We start from the raw sequence: 15,505 nt of genomic DNA on the forward strand, positions 1-15,505 counted from the left end.
AGACCTGGCACACAGAAAACAGCATCTAAGAATGAGTAGCCACTGCAGGCTTAGCAGTCTGAGAAAGAAAAGCCAATACAGGGCAGTGACATAGTAGGCAGATGTTTGAATACTCACTTGTAGAAAGTTTGAAAACCAGGGGAGTTAAGGTAGAACAGCAACAAGTACAGAGGTTCTTGGAGTTTGTGGAGGAGCTGTGTCCTTGGATTTCCGACTATGGGACTCTGGATGCAGAGTCATGGGGAAGAATCAGAGTCAAAATGCAACAAAATAAGAGGAACATGGGCCGGAAAAGATTCCAGTGGAAGCTTTTGGCCTGTGGGTGCTAATTCCGGATACTTTAGATCTGAGTCTTGAGTGGCAGGGAGAAATTTTCCCTGAGGCAGACACAGGCAAGACAAAACCATCTGCTCTACAGGAGCTGGTGCTAGATGGGGGCTTTTTTTTTTTTTTTTTTTTTACAAGATCATTCTATCAGGATCAATGTCCTATTGGCCATGAAGCCAAGTTCAAGGAACAGAAGTTTTAGGATGAGACAAGGGAGGAACTGAAGGGCTTGTGAGACTTAGTAATTTTTCTTTCTCCAAAACTGGAAGCTCTTCAGGTCTCTCTTTAGCAGAAGGGTACTCCTTTTCCTTCTGTAGGAGTGGAATTAGACTCACCTGGCATTGTCTATCAGAATGGTAAAGTCACCCATAATTGCCCTGGCACAAAAGCCTCCCAGGGCATGGCACACTAGTCCTGCATCTCCCCTTCAAGCCAGTATTAGAGAAGCAGCCAGCAGAGTGAAGGAGACACAAGGATTTCAAATGTTCCCCATAATTGAGCAGCCAAGACACCCAGGGTCATATAGTGTGAATGCATGTTCTAATTCCTTTTAAACAACTTAAGGAATTAAAAACAACGTGCAACCAATATAATCCAACAGCCCTGTTTATACAAACTTTGCTAGAAAGCCTTGCTCTAGAAGCCTTGCTCTAGAAGCCTTGACTCCCGGGGACTGGAAACAAACGGACAAAGCTTGCCTGTCAGGAGGAAATTATTTGTTGTGGAAAAGGGAATTTGTGGAGCAATGTTAGGCCACAGTTGAAATAAATCAGGTCCAGCCAATTACCATTACTTTTGATATGCTTGCCAGAGAAGGCCTTTATTAAGACATAGGTCAGCAGTTAAATTTTGATGTGGCAATGTATTCTCAGGTTAATGCAGCTTCCTCAAAAGCCTGGAATAAGCTTCTGTGGTCTGGAAGACAGAGTATTTATCAAAGATAAGGCAAGGGCATGATGAATTGTTTCAGGACTTTGTCTCTAGGCTAATGCAGACAGCGGGCAGGTTAACTGGGAATTCAGAAGCTGACTTTTGCTTGTTGAGCAGTTCACTTATAAAAATGCTAATGCCACTTCTCGGACCACTTTGAGACCCGTTAGAGAGAAAAGAAACATCTTTATATATAGGGCCCTTATACAATCAGGGGATATAGTCATGGCTGTGGAATTACAGGGAAAAACGTGTATTTTTTTTTAAAAGATCTATTTATTTATTTATTATGTATACAGAAGAGGGCACCAGATCTAATTACAGATGGTTGTGAGCCACCATATGCGTGCTGGGAATTGAAGTGAGGACCTCTGGAAGAGCAGTCAGTGGTCTTAACCTCTAAGACATCTCTCCAGCCCCAACATGTATTTTTTTTTTTAACCACAGAGAAATTCTGTTCTTTACCAACAAAGAAATTATGGCTCCAGACAAGGGAGAGCTGTTGGACCACCAGTAAGCTGTTTTGGGTGTGGCCAGATGGCACATCAGGTCAAAAGGTGTCCTGAAAGGGAAAGAGCCTAAGGGCAAATAATGAACCTGGGTTGTGCCTGAGATACAAGAGAGGGAAGCATTGAGCTAAAATAAATATGTATCAAAGTTGGATATGCAGGGGAATTCTTCTCAGGGAAATGGATGGAAGGGTCAGACCCAGGCCCTGATAGAGTAGTTTTTGGGATAATTCTGCAAATGGTCTCCTAGCAAAGGAGTATATTCAGGACCCCTACAGAGCAACCTCAGGTAGTGCTGGATTAGATCTCAGCTCTTCCAGCTATACAGTTTTGACTCCTGAAATGGGGATGCAGGTCCTCCCTACTGGTGTTTATGGGCCTTTGCACTGTAGGGTTGTTGCTGGGAAGAAGAAGTACCACCATGCATGGGGTCTTTGTTGCTCCTGGAGTAATTGATTTTGATTACACTGGTGAAATTAAGGTGGAAACTCATTCACCTAAGGGAATTTCTGTAATAAAGACAAGCCAGAAACTCGTACATTTAATTTTATTTTCTCATGTGCAAACAAGAAATTCAGTTAAGAAGGCTGGAGAGATGGCTCAGTGGTTAAATGCACTGCCTGCTCTTCCAGAGGTTGTAAGTTCAACTCCCAGCAACCACATGGTGGCTCACAACCATCTCTAGTGGGATCTGATGCCTTCTTTTGGCATAAAGTTGTACATGCAGATAAAGCACCCATATACATAAATAAATAAAAAAAAAATCTTTAAAAAAAAGAAATCCAGTTAAAAGGGATAAGAGAGTAGAAGCTGGATTTGGTTCATCATATGCATGCCTCTTGACTACAAGCATCCAGAACTCACTTTGCTTATAAACAGAAAAAAATTCTTGAGTCTTCTAGACATGGATGAGGACATGTCTGTTATTACTGCTAGTCAATGGCTTTCCATGTGGCCAAAGATGGAAACTACTACACAGCTGTAAGGGATTGGCCATACTCAGTGTCCTGAGCAGAGTAGCAATGAACTCTCCTGGAAAGATGAGGAAAGTCATGAAGGAACTTTTCAGCCATACATTGTTCCTTGCTTACCTGTAAATTTGTGGGGTTGAGATGTTATAAGCCATATAAGAATATATTTATATAGCCCCAATACAGGAGTCACTAAACAAAAGGTTCCTGACCAGGAGTTAGAGTATTTTTAGGAAAGGTCATTGAGTAGCCTGTACTCCATGCAGATCCTGTAACTTGGAAATCTGACCATCCTGTGTGGATACATCACTAGCCCCTAACAGAAGAAAAAATATAAGCCATCCAGCAGTTCATACAGGAACAGTTGGATGGTGGCTATAAAGAACCCTCTAATTCTCCTTAGAATTCTCCTATTTTCCTGATCAAAAAGAAGTCAGTGAAATGGAGATTGTTACAGGACTTATGGAAAATTAATGAGACCATACAACCAATGGGACCTTTGCAGCCTGGATTGCCTACCCCTACAGCCATACCAAAAAAAAAAAAAGAAAAAACTTATAAAATTATTTTGAATTTAAAGGGTTGTTTTTATACCATCCCTTTGGCTCCCAAAGATTGTCAAAGATTTGCATTTACCGTTCCCTCAGTTAACTTTAAAGAGCCCACAAAAAGATTTCATTTGAAGGTTTTGCCCCAGGGAATGGTCAATAGCCTAACATTGTATCAGAAATTTGTGGCTCAAGCTATCCAAAAGGTTAGAGATCAATTTCAGCAAGCTTGTATTATTCATTATATGGATGATATTTTTCTTGTGCAAAAAGATGAATAAGAACACCTTTGAACAGCTTCAGCACTGTCTTACTCATGCAGGGTTAATTATTGCTCCAGAGAAAGTGAAAAGACAGCCACCTTTTCAATATCTAGAATATATATTATACCCTAAGGAATAAAAGCCTCAAAAATTGGAAATAAGAAAAGATGGTTTGCCAGGTGGTGGTGGCACACACCTTTAATCCCAGCACTTGGGAGGCAGAGGCAGGTAGATCTCTGTGAGTTCAAGGCCAGCCTGAGCTACAGAGTGAGTTCCAGGAAAGGCACAAAAAGCTACACAGAAATACTGTCTCGAAAAACCAAAAAAAGAAAAAAAGAAAGGATGGGTTAAAATTTGAATGATTTTCAAAAGTTATTAGAGAATATTCAGTGGTTGCACCTTATTTAAAATTATCTACTGGTGATTTGGAACTTTTAAGTGATATTTTAAAAGGATATAGTGATCCTAATTTGCCCAGACAGTTAACTGAAAAAGGAAGCAGGTTCTTTTACAGGTTGAGAATGTTATTCAATATCAGCAAGTACATTATATTAATTATGTTCTACATTGGCACACATAAATCTTGCCCACTAGACATATTCCTACCGCAGTATTATGGCAAAACTGTCCTCTTTTATGTTAACATCTTCCTGTTTGACCAGCTAAGGCATTAAATCCATATTATAAAGCTGTAGCTTGTTTGGTACAGAAAAGCAGGATTGAATCTAGACGTTATTTTGGTAAAGAACCAAGTGTGATCAATGTTCTTTTATGAAACAGAAAGTTGATTGGCTTTTTCAAAATAATGATTCTTGGACAATTGCCTTTTCTCAGTTTCTAGGTCAAATTAATACTCAGTTTCCAGCGGATCAATTGTTACAATTCACTCAAATACATTCATTTATATTTCCTAAGATTGTGATGAAAGATCCTGTAAGAGATTCTATGCTACTTTTTACTGATGGTTCCTCCAATGGGAGGGCTGCTTATGTTGTCAATGGAAAATGTTATGTAGTACAGCAGAGATAGTAGAATTAAGAGCAGTGAATATGGTTTTTCAGTTTCTTGTAGACAGTTCATTTAATTTATATACAGATAGCCAATGTATTTATAGATCTCTTCAAGCTATAGAAGCTGTTCCATGCATTGGGACTAGTAACAGGTTAGAATGCTGTTTCAACAAATTCAAGATTCTATTCACCAAAGAAAGCTATCATGCTTTGTGGATCACATTAGAGCTCATTGCAATCTTCCTGTTCCTTAAGCCAGTGGTAATGTCACAGCTGACCAATTAATATGGATGATTGCCTTACCTGAAGTATATATAATTAGCTCAACAATCACATACTTTTTATCAACAAGATATTAAAAGTCTAAGAAAGCAATTTAGTCTTACCAGGGAAGTTGCTTGACAGATAGTTAAACAATGTCGGGCGTTTCTGAAGCATTTTCCTGTACCTCACTTGGGATCTTCTTCCTAATCATTTATGGTAAATGTATGACATTCATATTGTGGAATTTGGCAAGTTAAAATATGTACATGTGACCATTGACACTTATTCAGGATTTTTAATGGCTAGAATGCAATCTGGAGAAACTACAAAGCATGTAATTTCTCATTGCTGAAATGTTTCACCTATATGGTGATACCAAAATTTATTAAAACTGATAATGGTTCTGGATATAGTAGTAAACCATTTCAGCAATTTTGTTCCCAATGGTAAATTGAACGTAAAACAGGCATTCCTTATAATCCTCAAGTACAAGGCATAGCTGAGAGAGCCCATGGCAGTCTCAAGATGCAGCTTCAAAAGATTAAGAGGGGTAACTTGTACCCTCAGTCACCACATAATGCATTGAATTATGGTCTTTTTGTTCTGAATTTTTTGAATGTGTCTGTCCCTGAGTAATCTTCCCTGGATAGATTTTTGGCATGATGGCACCTGAGTGACTTTTGCTCATGTGAAATGGAAAGATCCTTGCTCAGAATTATGGAAAAGTCCTGGCCTTGTTTTAATATGGGGTCGAGGGATGTTTGTGTTTTTTCACAAAATGAAAATGAAGCTTGATGGCTGCCTGAGCAATTGGTATGGTGAGTGGAACAGAGGAATGTCAGCTCTGATGACATCATAGCTACTGATGTTCCCCCAGAGGAGCTGGAGTGAGAGCAGCTGAACCAGTGTTCCTGACCCACAGATGTTCCATCCTGAAGTTGGGGGAAAGCAGAAGACTAGGGAGGCCACCCAGACTGCTGAGAAGGAGTTTGAGACAAAGGTTTTGTCACTATTTAGTATTCAAGGACTGAGACTGTAAAAGCTAGAATGTAACAGTACTGGAGCCACAGCGCTTCTGATTGCTAGTGGCAAACCAATGCATGGCTCCTTTAAGAGACAGTTCCTGATTCCTACTAGCTGAGGAGAAAACTTTTCTAAGAGTTATAGCAGCTCAGTATGGTAATTCTACCTTCACCCTAGGGCAGCTCTCCTAGGGAAGGCTACCAGAAAACACAGAGACTTGTTTGGACTGGGTTGTTGCACTGCAACAAGTTTTGGTAAAGGGACCTCTATACAAAGACTCCAGAGCCACAGACAAGTCAGGCTCTGATTGCAAATTTTCAGGGGAAGTTTAAAACTGGTATCAAAACAGAACTTCAAGCTTCAGAAACGGAACAGTTTTGCTTTCACTTACAATTTCAACTGTGGTCACTCACAATTCATGTTCCCTCTGTCTTTTTGGAAGAAAATGTAAATAGTTTTGTTAAGAGATCACTTTTGAATGTTTGCTAGTTTGTAAAGTATAAATAATCCTATAGATAATTTTCTTTTGGATGTAAGTTTATAAGAATTGTAAATATGTACAGGAGTATTCATGCTAGAATTATGTTAACCTGTTGATTTGATGAACCATGATTTGGTGAACCTAAGGGAGTCTTTAGGTTTGATGTGGTTACATCAGAAGTTTATTGATTTGATACAGTTGCATCAAGAGTTCATTGATTTTAAAAAGGGCTTGGTGAATCTAAGGCTGTTATAGACATATTAGACACATTCAAAAGGGAAATTCCATCTTGGTCATCCTACACTCCTTTACTGGAGGGTGTGGTAGCCATAGAGATTGCTTTGGTTGTTCCAGATACATGCAAGCTCTTAGTAGGGACGGACATGAGTCAGAGCTGATTAAGCTCTGTATGTTCCCCTGTCAGGAGCTGGTAGTCAGAGATGAGTAAGTCCTTCTTGCTAGCTGTCAACCTAAGATAGAGTATGCTTGATGGAAAGTGTATCTCCATGATGGGTAAGGCTGATTAATGAAGATGAAGAAGAAGAAGAAGAAGAAGAAGAAGAAGAAGAAGAAAAAGATGATGATGACCTAAGGCAGACACAGTCTGTCTGAGGGGCCTGAGAGCCCTTGAAAATATTGAGAAGGGGGAGCTGTGAAGACCCACAGAAGTTTCCTAGTGAAAACTTACTCGGGGTCCAAGAATCTGAGCTTGCTTTAACCAGCAGAGATGCATAAATGGAGGATTTGACAATGGGAGTGGTTACCAGATGTTTGGAAGGGTCTACACTTGGCTGTGCAATGTGCTTTGATCTAGCAAGGGGGAGGTCTTTTGTCCCACCCCTCGACATTATTATAAAAAGCACTTTTGAAGAGGCAAAAGAGGCCATTGGGTATTAACCCAGGTCCTCCCAAAGCTATCCTATGTTTCTGTCTTTCTCCTCTTTGCTATCTTTCTATCTAATATTTTGTCAGTCTCTTGTCCTCATAGCAACCCTTTAAAAGGTGGAAGCTGGCCTCCCACACTGACTCTCAATGATTCCTGATATTTTTCATAAACCACCAAAGTGTGACTGAGCCCCTATGTCAGCACACAGCAGATATATACACATGCAAGCTATCCTTGAACTATTTCAAACTATAGCCAAAATACAAACTCAGCCTAGATGCCCATCAAAAGATGAATGGAGGGCTGGAGAGATGGCTCAGAGATTAAGAGCACTGACTGCTTTTCCAGGGGTCCTGAGTTCAGTTCCCAGCCACCACATGGTGGCTCACAACCATCTGTAATGAGATCTGGTGCCCCCTTCTGTATACATAATAAATAAATAAATAAATAAATAAATAAATAAATAAATAAATAGATAGATAGATAGATAGATCTTTTTAAAAAAAAAAAGATGAATGGAGGCAGAGGCTGGAAGAATGGCTCATAGTTTAACAGCACTATCTGTTCTTCCAGAGGGCCCAGATTCACTTCTTAGCACTTACATCACAGCTCACAATCATTTGTAATCCTAGTTCCAGGGGATCCTATGCCTTCTTCTGACTTCCTCAGGCACTAGGCACACATGTAGTGTACATCTATGCAGGCAAAACATTCATACACATAAAAATAACTAATTTTTTAAAAGATGAATAGAGAAAGAAAATTTGGTGTACATGCATGGTTAAGTTTTATTCAGTCATAAGCTGTGAAATTACACCATGTACTGAATGGAACTCAAGACGATCATGCCAAATGAAATAGACTAAGGAGGGAGATACAGGTATTGTATGCTTCTCTCATATGCACATACTACATTTTATGTATATAAGTGAACATAAATATATATTAGTATGTACACATATATGTATGTGTATATATGCATAAATATACACATATATACATAAAATATGTATGTATAAAATATTAAATCAAAGGGACAATTTCGGGAGAGACGGGCTGTGGAGATGATGGGTCAGGATAACTAGAAAATATAATAGAGTTAACATAAACAAAACATATAGTGTGTGAGGCTGCCACAATGAAACTCATTATTTCATGCTAATTTAAAATAACAATAAGTACCAAAAGAAATAAATGTGCTAATGACTTGGACAATGGAATTGGTTTCTTGCCTAGTGGATTAAAATTATTCCCTGGCATGAAAAAGGACCTGAATTAAAGACCCAGTACCACAAAAAAAGAAATTAAATAATCAATAAGACAATGAAAACACAATGCCACCACTTACAGTACAAAGGTTAACCAAAAACACAATGTCATATTATATCTGTAAGGATGCCATTACCAGTAAGTATAAAGGCAATAACTGTCAGTATTTATGTTCAAAAAATGCAACCCTGTATACTGTGGGAATGTAAAATGTTGTCTGCTCTAAAGAAATAAATAAGATTTCTCAAAAACTTAATAGAATTGAAAACAGGTTGTAATTCCAGCACTTGGGAGAAAGAGATGGGAGGATCTCTATGAGTTCTGGGCCAGCCTGGTCTACAGAACAAGATCAAGGACAGCCTGGGCTACACAGAGAAACCCTGTCTCAAAAAAAACAATAGAATTGAAAACAATGCAATAGCACAGTCTTTTTCATTGCAGCGCTAGTCACAAAGACCAAAATGTACAAACACTCTAAATGTCCATCAACAGGATGAGGAAAATGTGACATCTTACTGTGAACTATTATCAGCCTTAAAGGCAAAGAAAGTTTACAAATGCAAGAATATGATAAATCTTAAGGATGTTGAAGTATGTGTCATTCAAGCGTAAACACCAATGGATCTATTTATATGAATTATCTCAAATTCTCCAAGACCCAGAGAGTGCAAGGATGCCCTCTACTGGAGGAGACAGGAAAGGACCATTGCTAGTCAACCAGCTTAATGTTTCATTTGTACAAAATGAAGAAACTGCAGGTCTAATAGCAAAGTTTGGACCTATACATTTTTCTATATTTTAAAACCTGTTGAGACACATCTCATTTGTGCCTCTTCCACAATATATTTGATGCTATTGAAGATATTGTCCATGCATACAGTCATAACTCTTCATAGCTGGGTATTTCTAGGCTGATAATCAAAATCTGCAGGTGTTTGAGTATCTTTGCATATGACTACAGCCCCTCCTGCATCATTTAAATTGTTTCTAAAACACTTAAAATGATATTGTATCCATAACAGCTTTAAGATGCTGTTAAAAAAAAAATACCTGACTTCTTAATGGAGGGAGATTTATTTTGACACAGGGTTCCAGAGGCTCAGTCCACAGTTGCTTTAGCCCTGTGCATTCTGACTGAACATCATGGTGACAGGAGAACACGGAGGAGATAATGGTTGACTTCTTGACAAGCAAGAAGCAGAGAGCCATACAAGGAGGGGACATGTAGACCCAAATTCACGTCCCCAGTGTCATAGTTCCTCTACCAATGCCTTCATCTTGGAGTTCATCCAGGAATCACGGAATAGTGACAGTAGCAGGAGCCCACACATTCAAAATAACATGGGGACAGGAGACATTTCCCATTCAAAACATGGCAGTAGACAAATTATATACATAGTCATTGGAGAATAGAAGCACATGCAAAACAGAGTCTGAACATGTTCTATTCAAATGCAAAGCTTCTGAATATTTTCTTCTTAAAATACTTAGTTTTCATTTTTATTTAATATATGTCTGTGTAAGTGCCACATATGGGTGACCATAGAAATAAGATCCTCCAGAACTTGAGTTACAGGTGATTGTGGGTACTGGGAACTGAACTGGGATCCTTTGGAAGAGGACCCCAAATGCTTTTTACTGCTCAGCCATTTCTCCAGCCTGTAAATATTTTCCCTTTTTAAATATGTATATGCATCTATTGGCATGTATGCATGAATGCATACTTGGATATGTATAGGTGCACATTTGTGTAGATGCACATACCCATGTATGCATAGGAAGGCCTGTGATTGACATTGAGTAACTCTGTCAATCATTCTCCATCTTCTATATTGAGGTAAAGTCTTTTGCTGACCCCAGAGTTCCCCATTTCAGCTAATCTGGCTAGTCAGCTTCCCCCAGAGATCCCCTATATAAACCTCCTGCATTTTGAGATTACAGGTAGGCACCTTGTCCACTGGATTTTACATGGGTTCTTGGGCAGGTGCGGTACCTGCTGAGCCATCTCCCTAAACCCTTTTCTGAATAGAATCAATCAACGTTCAGTAAATTCCAAAGCTGCAGGATCCAAATCTGTAAGGCCAACCATACTACCAATGAGCAAAACAAAATGTAATTAAGGCAAAGAATGACCTAAGTAGATTTCTGACATTGAAAAATTCCTCCATATAAAAATCTCAACAGTTAAGCCAGAAGTAGTGGCACATGCCTTTAATCCCAGCATCCGGGAGGCAGAGGCAGGAGGATCTCTGTGAGTTCAAGGCCAGCCTTGTCTACAGATCGAGTTCCAGGACAGGCTCCAAAGCTACACAGAGAAACTGTGTCTCAAAACATACATACAAACAAACAAACAAAAAAAAAAAAAAAAACAAAAATCCCAACAGCGAATAGTGTGATTTACATCTGAAGCTATTCATAGCAATGTTCAAATAAGAGATAGTCAAAGTTTACACTAGGATGATGACTCAAGATTGCTACAGAATAAAAAAAAAAAAAGTTAGTGATGCAGCTTTTGTGGATCATGAGAAGACAGAGGAGTTCAGAGATTTGTAGATTGGGAAACATGAAAGAGGTGGGGCTGATTCCCTGAGTGCCATTTCTAAGTGGAGAAAGAAAATGAATTCTTACCACAGCACCTTGATTTTGAGAGCCCCAGAAAGATTAAAACAGACAATCAGAAAAACCAGCACTTGACAGTAGAAACTGTCATACAGATAAAATGTTTAAGACATAGATGTGTGGGTGGAAATTGAAACCTTGGGTATAGATACTGCTTAACTTGCATATGTCAACAGGTGTTAAAGCACATTGTAGAAAAGATTAAATAAGTGTAATCTGCTTACATCACTTTCTTTTCAGCAATTAACAAGATTCCCAATGACAAGGAACTGAGTTTTGGATGATATGACTATAATAAGACAGAATTATCATTGATCATGCACAAGTCCTCATGTGACCATTTTTAACACCAAACATGAACTAAGATGGTACAGATACCCAGCCTTTACCCTACAGGCTTTCATGAGCTCCCTGCTAACTCTCCTAGGGAGAACTTAAGGAAGGAATGCTTCCTTCCCCATGGGTTACATTACATAGGAATAAACTGGTCAACTCATTTCACAACCAGTCTGAAAGATAGTCTCTGACCACATAGCCTTCTCTCCTTACCCACTCCTTCATCCCCATCAGCACTTACAGGTTGAAGCGGTTTTCCTCCTCTAGAAAAAGTGCAGTTGAGTGCAGGTCCTCACAGTCCTTGGACCTTCTTATTCATGTACACTTTGTACAAACTCCAGGCCCAAACCAATGTGATTCTCTTCACTGTGTTTCCTTTGTTTTAACAGGTCAGAGTCAGTTTTCAATACAATATTCTGGACGTGTAAGCACACGCACCACCTCTTCTCTCTAGGAAGTTAGCTTCCTGAGCACAGAACTGGTGTTCAAATCCACCATCCAAAAGACTATAGATCAGAACCAGAGAGCATTTGAAGGTGTACCTGAAAGACTCTCTTGGCTCAGAGAAGGGAGGATTCTTAGGAAACAGTGTACCTCTCTCTCTTTGCAAAGAAAACCAGCTGAACAAGTCTGGATCTTGATTTTCAGGAAATGAGGTTGGAACTATTCACTCATCTTCTGATCCATGTGCTGGGTGTAACACGTGGCTGCAAGATGGGAAGAATCTGGATGCACGGGCACTGTTACCTCACTCATTGCTATGACCAAATGTCTGACACAAAGCAACTCCACACAAGAAAGGGGTATTTTCCTAAGATCAAGTACAGAACTTAACATCACAGATGAGTTAAGGACCAAGATACTAATTACCTAGAGAAAAAGATCCAAGTTTACATTTTAAAATCTTGAAGCTCACTAGAAATCAGAGGAAATAATTTTTTATTTTTATTTATAAGGAATTTTTTATTCATTTTACATACCAACCACAGGTCCCCCTCTCATCCCTCCTCCTGCTTCCCCCCAGCCTTCCCCAATCCTGGGCCCACCCCACATCTCCTCCTCCAAAAGAGTAAGGACTCTAATGGGGAGACAGAAAAGCCTGCTACATTCAGTTGAGGCAGGACTAAGACCTCCCCACTGCATCAAGGCTGATCAAGGCATCTCACCAAAGGTAATGGGCTCCAGAAAGCCAGCTCATGCACCAGGGATAGATTTTAATCCCACTGCCAGGGACCTCTCAAACAGACCAAGCTACACCACTGTCTGCCATATACAGAGGGCCTAGTCTGGTCCCATGCAGTTTCCACAGCTGTTGGTCTAAAGTTTGTAAGTTTGCACAAGCTTGGTTCAGTTATCTCTGTATGTTTCCCCTTTGTGATATTGACCACCCCCTTGCTCATATAATCCCACTTCCTTCTCTTTGACTGGACTCCTGGAGCTTGGCCTGGTGCTTGACTGTGGATCTCTGTATCTGCTTCCACCAGTTACTACATGAAGGCTCTATGATGACAGTTAGGGTATTCACCAATGTGATTACCAGGGTAGGCCAGTTCAGGCACCTTCTCCACTATTGCTAGTAGTCTAATCTGGGTTCACATAGAAAATAATTCTAAGATTCTGGTTTCATTTTGATTAAGGAAAGTTTTTTAATATAAATACTTTTTAGTAGCACCAGTGATGAAATGATACATTGATAGAAACATAAACCAACACAATATTTCTGTTAGTAGTATCATATACCAAAATCATCTAAAACATTGATATTCTTGACTTTGAATTCCTCATTGACAAACATGCCTTAAGAAAATAATTCAAAAATTAACAAATATTCAGGTATAGATAGTCATTAGACTTCATAATACTGGAGAATTTGCTAGGTGTAGTGGCACACACCTTTAGTCCTAGCACTTGGAGGCAAAGGTAGAGGCAGGAAGAATTCCGTGAGCTTAAGGCCAGTGTGGTCTACATGGTGAGTTCCAGATCAGCCAGGGTTGCACAGTGACAACCTGTCCCAAATACACACACACACACACACACACAAACACACGCACGCACGCACGCACACACACACACACACACACACACACACTGAAGAACTGGGCCACCAAAATTGTGAAGACTATGAAAAGTCTGCATAAATACTCTACCCTTATCATCTACTTTCTAAAATAACCTAAATCTAAGAAAGAAAACAGATATCCAGTAGTAGATGCAATATTGCAGGATTAACAGAACTCAGTGAAATTCACACCTGCCTCTGTTTAACTGTATCTGAAATCCACCTCATGCTCATAAGAAGAAAGAGGACTTTACTTCCCACTTTCATAGAACTCACTGTCATGTTGATGAATCCCAGTACAAATAAGTAAAGACCCAAAAGAAAGGGAAATAGAACAGAAGACAAGAGGCATCAACATTCCAAAGTCGGAGGGTACACAAGTGGCATGGAGGGTCAGGAACTAGAGTAGGGCTGGGCTGCTTCCTCGCTGTTGAGTAGCGAGACCAGAAGTAACATTAGTGGTTGGAAATGTGAGAACTGATCCCTCAGTTCTCACATAGACTCCTCTCCAATTTTATAGCCAAGCATCTATCCTTGCCCAACTAGGAAAAGGGGTCCCTGGGAATTTGATGAGAATTGTTAGCACTCCCTAAAAATTAATGAACTCATCTTTCATTATTGTTGTACACATGCACACATATTTATGCATGAATACAGTTTGCTGAGACCATTTTGTGTTGCTTGCATGTGCATATGCTTAGGGCTGACCACTTGGGGTTGGATGACCTATCAGGGGTTTGTCCCTAAGAAGACTTTAACTTTTATTGTAGTCAGATTTTCCTTTAGGCCCCTAGCTCACATATAACACACAGAGACTTACTAATTGTAAAAGCTTGGCCTTAGCTTAGGCTTGTTTTTAACCAGCTCTTATGACGTATGTTAAGCCATTTCTATTAATCTACATTCTATTGTGTGCCACCAATCCGGCTTTCTCTGTGTCTCCTCATGTCTCTCTCTCATGGGCTTAGTTCCTTCTCCTCTTTTCTCTCTCTGTACCTCCTGCCTAGCTATTGGCTGTTCAACTTTTTATTACACCAAGAAGCTTCTTTCCTCAGCACAGGCTGTGGTATTTTGAATGAGCACTTCCCTCAGGGGCTCATAGATTCACATGCTTAGTCCACAGTAGATTAACTGGGAAAGATCAGGACTGTGGCCATGTTGGGTAGGAGTATCATTTTGGAAGAGGTGTGTAGCTGAAGATGGGCTTTGAAGTTTCAAAAGCCTACACCAGGCCCAGCATCTGGTTCTTTCTTTACCTGCTGCCCCTGGATTCCAATGTAAAACTCTCAGCTATTTCTCTAGCACCATGCCTGCCTACATGTCACCATGCTTCCTGCCATGATGATAATGGACTAACCATCTGATACTGTAAGCAAGCCCCAATTAAATGCTCTCTTTTATAAGAATTCCCTTGATCATGTTGTCTCTTCACAGAAATAGAATAGTGACTAAGACAGAGACAATTACAGAAATCTGCAACTGGTCAAAATGCAGAGAATAATTGACCATGGGATACCCACCCACAGTTGATGCATCTTTAAAATTAGCCAAAAACCAAAGGCTCAAGGACCATTGTAGAAGATGGAATGGAAAGATTGTAAGAGCAGGAAGTCTGCTGCAAGGTTCTGTCTTCAAGATATGAGAAGGAAGATGTACTCATGAAATCTCAAAATTAGAGTCACCTAAACAAGACCTGCATAGTGACAACATAAGTTGGCTTTTCAGTGTGGATAGAGAAGGTCTCACTTGGCCCTAACCATACATGGAAAACTATAGGCAATTAATGGCTGCTGAGAGGAGAATCATTCTTCTACAGGGACAAATCCCTGATAGTTACCCAATCCCAGTGGCCAGCCCTAAGCATGTGCAAATACAAGCTACACAAAATAGACTCAGCAGACTGTGTTCATGTATAAATAAGTGTGCACGTGTGCAACAATAGTTAAAGAAGAGTTCATGAACTTTACAGGGAGTGCTGAACATGGAGGAGTTCCAGCTGGGTGAGGGGTT

This window comes from Onychomys torridus, chromosome 16, assembly GCF_903995425.1.
Source record: "Onychomys torridus chromosome 16, mOncTor1.1, whole genome shotgun sequence".
NCBI classification, from domain to species: domain Eukaryota; kingdom Metazoa; phylum Chordata; class Mammalia; order Rodentia; family Cricetidae; genus Onychomys; species Onychomys torridus.